The following is a 6,070-nucleotide window of genomic DNA, read 5'->3' as shown; positions in this document are numbered from 1 at the left end:
ATATACTTTGTTGGTGATCCCTTTACTTTCTGTATAAAGCCATCATCATGTCAATTTTTAACTTGTCCAGTACTTCGGTTTATAGCAATATACCGACAAAACTGATAACATTCCTATTCACCTCAGCTGTGCTGTCAGGAAATGTTAGCATCAATTGCTAAATTAAGATGGTGAACGTGGTAAACAATGACGCTGGGATTTAGCTCATAACAATGTTGTGCCTAGCACAGCCTCACAGACTCTCTGTCATGGCTGTAGACTCTACTCTTGTTTGGTTCAGGTGCCCAACAAATGCTGCTACAGACGAGGACGTCCATCCTCAGAGTCAGATGTTAGTATTCCGGGACAATGCAGTTTTCACTCATCAGCGGCTGTGATAATTTCATTTTAACATAACTGTTGTTAAATTTTAATGGTGGCACTTCAGTGTGTTCAGTCATTGTAGCTTATGTACCACCAGTGAATTTGTAGCCTGGGACACTGAAATGGACAGAAACAGTCCTGAGTAACTCCTCAACCGTCCACCGCGTTCTCAACACATCAGCATCATCACACATCCACTCTTCATTTCGCCAACACTAAGCCACACACCTTGGCCATTCTTCTTCACGTTCACATCCTTCGAAGGGTAACGCATGATGATCTAAATCTGCAGCCCAGTTGTAGTAGCTATTGTTTCAAAATGGACTAAGGACACCGGAACACAAAAATCTATACAAAGAGAAATTACTTTTCAGTATTAGTAGACAGCCTAAAGTATCGTAATCAATCAATCGAGAAAATAAGGAACAAGAGGCAGTCTGACCGCTGCTGAGCCTTTAAGGCAGCTTGACATTTGTTCACAACCTACTGCTAAAACGCTGGGTAATGGACACCAACGTCCAGGTATAGAAACAGCACAGGGCTGTCTGTTACGAAGCAAGATGACTCCTGCAGTCTGCCAGGATGCCGTGAGGTTATGATTCAGTTGAACTGTGTTGAATTGTACTGACAGGTGTTTCTATTATTTTACATGTCAGTGGCCAAATAACAAAAACACTTCCTCGAAGGAAAAAAAACCCAACAAACTTCAATATACACAAGCAAAAGTGTTGTATCTACCAGTGAAAGTAGCGATGAAATACAAAAGTAACTTAGTATGCTACATCTACAAAATAATGTATGTGAAATTAAAGTAAAAGAAAGTATATATGTACAATTAAAGAGGAAATGGGAGAGTGGACATGACATCAACAGATGCTTTTAGTCTGCCGATGAGTCCCGTGGGTCCGGCCATCATCACAGTGTCTTAACTTTCAAATGATGGATTCAAATCAGTAGACACTGTTTCTGCGTCTATGGGGATTCCGCTGTGAGCTCAGTGATTTGCTGCACCTTAACACTTAGCCGACCGTTTTCACAGCGAACATTTTAACATGTCGTAGCTGGGAAAGCACAGGTGTGACTAATAACACTAGTAATGAACGCAGTCCATAGGTTTCCCAGTTTCAGGGTCCTGGTATTGTTGGCTCGCCGGTAGGTCTTCCTGGGTAACTTAATGGAAGTGAGCCCTCATTCCTGTTATTAATTACACCTGTGTTTTCCCTGCTATGATAAGTCAAAATGTCGGCTTTGGGAAAAGGTGCGGCGGCATGAATCAGAAATTCACTGATTCCAAATTGTCCAGGATGCGTCAACCAAGAAAAGAGAAACTCATTACTTTTACTGCACTTCGTGACCTGGATCCAGATTATATCTGTGAGTCAGTCTCCCATTATCAGCCTGCACAGTCGGAGGTCCTTGGGCAGGAACCTGAACAAAGCTTTTGCTGTTTGGGCATTTCAACTCTGGAATGACCTGCCTGGCGAGCAAAGGCTTTCAAAAGCCGTTTCTTCTTTTAAATCACCCACTTTTATCAAAAATCCTCTCTTATAACTTACTTTTAACTGACTAACGTGTGCATGTGTACCTGCAGTATACTATATGTGTGTATGTATGCTCAGCTGTGATTTTTTTTACATACACCTACATAGCTACAATAAATGCAGTCTAATGCAACAGTCCTGCAAAAATCCTGTTTTAGATGTTTAGCTTTTGTTGAAACTGTTTTCAACAGGTTGTTGTTGATTCAATTTTTTGATCATTTTTGTGATGCTGTTTTTAATATTTTGTCCAGCCCATTTATGTTAATGAGGGATGGCTAAATATTAGTATCAACATCGTCTGATTGCAAGAATCTCTAATCTGTGATAGGTGATCACTACTGGTTCCATTTAGTCGAGTTGGTCCAGTAAACAGAGGTGGGAGTCTCTGTGACTTTTGTCTGAAAGACCTGCTTTGCTTGTAATTGGGTAGTATGAACAAAATGAACCAAAATGCAAATGTTCCTTGTTTTGCAGCAAAGAAGACAAACTGGAAGTGTGATCTGAGGCCAGGGAGGGGAGGGCCCGCTGTCAAGCATCAGGGGATAAACGTCGCCTGTCGGTTGTGAAAAACGAGACTTTCTGATTCCAGCACAACCTCTGTGAAGAGTTCCCAAACTCATCTGGAAAGGTAACATAAATTTTAAATATGAATAGATTGAGAAAGAAGAAATAGAATATACTGTGATCCATTTTTAGAGTCATGGCTAATTTTGTAGTATAAAAGATGAGGATATCAGTTAGTTCGGAGCTTACATCTTATTAGTGTTTTTTTTTCTTTGTTTGTTTATTTTGTTTGTTTGTTTTTGCAAAGAGGCTAACCAGCAAAAAATATTCTGAAACAGTGTTATTACTTTAAAATACCACTCGAGCATCTGCTTCATCAAAATAAAAGAAAACACTGGCCATTTATTTTTCTTTGTAGCAGTTTTCATCCAGGATACGATAGTTTAAGTTTTCCTTCTATTAACTGCTATCACGGATTATTGGCGTACCATCTAGAAAAATATTAGTTTGTAAAGCAATGGAAGTTGTTTTTGACTTGTGCAGAGTATATGAGCCTTTACATGCATTGTTACCAATGCTGAAGTAATTAGTTGATTAATCCATTAATGGACGATAGACAGATCATTTATTAAGCAAAAAATGCGGAACATTTGCTAGTTCCAAGATCTCAGATATGAGAATGTGCTGCTTTTATCTGATTTATATTGGATATATTTGGACTTTTTTTTTCTTTTTTTTCTTTTTTGACCAAACAAGCAATTTGAAGACCTTGAGATTTTGGATGCTGTGATGATTATTTTATGGCACTAAGTGGACTAAAGGGCTCAAAGTTAATCAAAATGATAATCATAATAATAAACATATTAAACAGTACTGCCAATAATCATTGGTTGCAGCCCTGCACCATGTTAGTTCAATATGTTAGCAGGCTAACATTTGCTAATTGGCACTAAAGATAAAGTACATAGCAATAAAATAATGCTGCGTTCGTATTAGGTGTGAATCACTGTGTGTAGTTCCAGTGCACTATGTACTTTATCGTGATATGTTGCACACTCTAATGCTACCCTCCCTCCCTTTGATAAATTGAGTCAAATACTTTTGCATAATATTCTCTTCTCTTCTCCTGACAAAAATAGTGTCTCAGTCACTCCTTCATCCCCTAACAAACGTGATTACCACCCCTGATTTTATTCATCACTTGAAAAACACCTTCGTGTTTATTCATTCATTGTTGCCCGGTGACTACCTTTACCACATCAAATTATTATTCATCCCCTCAGAGAATTAGCGTCTGGGTTATTCAGTCACTCTCAGTCTGACTAAATCAGGCGGTTATGGATGAATGGGCCTCCACGTGAGTCGGGATATTCTTTCCACACTAAGGAGCCATAAATGCTCGCCACTCAGTAAGCTGTCGGAAAAACCATTTAGACACTGCATGCACCCCGTGTGTATAGCTTACATACTATATCTGTATGTGCGTGTGTGCGTGTGTGTGTGTGTGCGTGTGTGTGTGTGTGTGTGTGTGTGTTTAAGAGAGAGAAAGTAATTACCGCAGCTCATGTCCCAGCAGCTTAATAGAATAATTTGCCAAATCAATTGCAGATTACATTTGCAAATCCATGTCATATCAGTGCATGAAGTTAATATGAGGTGTGGTACTGTATGATAGTTGTTTTTCCCCGGTCATCAACAGGACCCATACGCCCTATAGAGATGACAGGAGAGCTTTTCTTTTGATTTTGGAAACAGCGAGAGAGATAACTAGAATTATTTGCTTTCCTAGCACCCGGGAAACCTGTAGGAATGAAACAAGTGACAAATAACATGTTAATTAGTGAACTGTAGATGTGCTGTTTCGCCCGCACATCCACTATTTAAGCTAAGCTAACCAGTTGCTCGCTTTAGCTTAGAGCAAAAATAAGAGTGGTATCAATCTTCTCACCGTACCCTCAGCAAGAATGTAAATAATGCTTTAATGTTGGCCTGCATGTATTTACACTTAGTTGTGTTAAATGCAAATTATTGTTATTGTATGGACATTTTCATTTTCAAAGTGTTAGCTCCATGGGTGATGGACTGGTTCAGTTGAGGGTTGAGCTATTGTCATCATGTTATGAAGATAATACCTCAGCACAGCAGGTCCTTGGCCTGTCCCTGCTGAGCATTTTATCAGGTTTTTCCTTTTTGTGGAAAAAATGGGGCTATGCATGGCTAAACCCTGGGGGCTCCTTATACTGAGACACTCTTTATGGCACCATTCGTGGCTGCCTTGTTCAAGCACACATTTTATAGATGCCACTCACCCCACCGGGGACCACTGCTGCTGCTGATTTATATTTCCATAAAGCAATATGAATATAATGGGTTTATAGCACTGCTTGCTTTAGGACAGACAAGAGAAAGACCCACTGCTAACACTGACAGGGGTGATTGGTAGGGCAAGGCAATGATGTTAAATCAGTTTTTACTGTCGTTAACCGTTTTAAGATGATGGATTTGTGCAACAAAGCTTAAGATTTTTGCCAGTTTGAAGGGATTTCTTTTATAGAGTGTACCACCTCAGCACCATGTGAACTTACACTGAGAACCAATTAACTTGTACTTTTGTTACATAAATTATTGTGAAACATGCTTTTTTCTTCAATTCTTTTTTTTTTTTTTTTTTTACCTCTAAAACTAGAGAGGCTGCTCTTGACTTCAATATTTTGGATTGCAAAGTGTGGATTGTTGTTGCATTACCAAATGACAAAAACATAAATAACTAGACTCGCAAGGAAGTATGATGGGGTGCAGGTATCCTGACGCAATGCAGATGGTTTGCATGCTTTGGCAAGATCACTTGACCTTGAAATAAATGTGACTGAATATTTGCAGTGATAATGTGCCTATCTCAAGTGTGAAAAAACTCCAGATAGTCTTTGGGAAAGGTCAGTAGTAATGTATAGTACACAGGATTTGTAGTTGATAGGCTAAAACATGCAAAACCATAGGTGTGATTTTCATCTCAACTCTTCTTAACTCATGTCCTCTCTGCATCACTCCTGGAGGCACAAACCTCACTGGCTATGCAAGGAATTCATATACCGAGCTCTAGCTGTGCTTAATATCAGTGACTGAGTCTGAAGTGGTTTTGGCTGATATTTCTATTCAGGTTTCATTTATTATTTGGGCTGACAAATAGATTCAGTTTGTTTCTGTGGAGGCTATTCTTCGCTTTATATTTTAGAACCCCACTTGAGTTCTGTCTTTAAACATTCAGCTTTAAAATACGCATGTTGTTCAATGTTCAGTGTTTCAGCAAATTTAGATTATTACAAAATAAGATACGGCAACTGGGAATGTCCCAGTTTGTGCAAAAATGTTTGCAGTTTGTGTTTCTCAACCGCACTTAACGGAAGTGTGCAAATTAAATCCCTTAAATTAAAAAAAATGTTATGTTTCTAAGTAAAATACACCCAATAGATGCTTGACATGATGCCAGTTTTCCGAACCACTCAGAGAAAACCAGTCTCCCCCAGTTAATGGCACATCACTCTCCACAGTCACCCCTCTCACTGAGGGCAGCACACCAGCAAGCCAAACATTTAGCAGTCCTACATGTCCCTCTCTGTCTCCCCAGGTCAATGGTGCAATACTTATCTCATTCATCCCTCTCA

General features: G+C 39.3%; 1 protein-coding gene across 1 annotated transcript in view; it reads left to right on the top strand.

The window, feature by feature from the left end:
• The first annotated feature begins 1,629 nt into the window (after positions 1–1,629).
• Positions 1,630–6,070, top strand: part of arhgdig (Rho GDP dissociation inhibitor (GDI) gamma) — a 34,276-nt gene continuing 29,835 nt past the window's right edge. The window contains exons 1-2 of the mRNA XM_040154540.1: positions 1,630–1,737; positions 2,379–2,532. The gene's annotated coding sequence lies outside the window, so the exon portion shown is untranslated. The remainder of the gene's footprint in view (positions 1,738–2,378; positions 2,533–6,070) is intronic.

This window comes from Xiphias gladius, chromosome 3, assembly GCF_016859285.1.
Source record: "Xiphias gladius isolate SHS-SW01 ecotype Sanya breed wild chromosome 3, ASM1685928v1, whole genome shotgun sequence".
In the NCBI taxonomy this organism is placed as follows: Eukaryota; Metazoa; Chordata; class Actinopteri; order Istiophoriformes; family Xiphiidae; genus Xiphias; species Xiphias gladius.
This window is presented reverse-complemented; position numbering and strand designations above follow the sequence as displayed.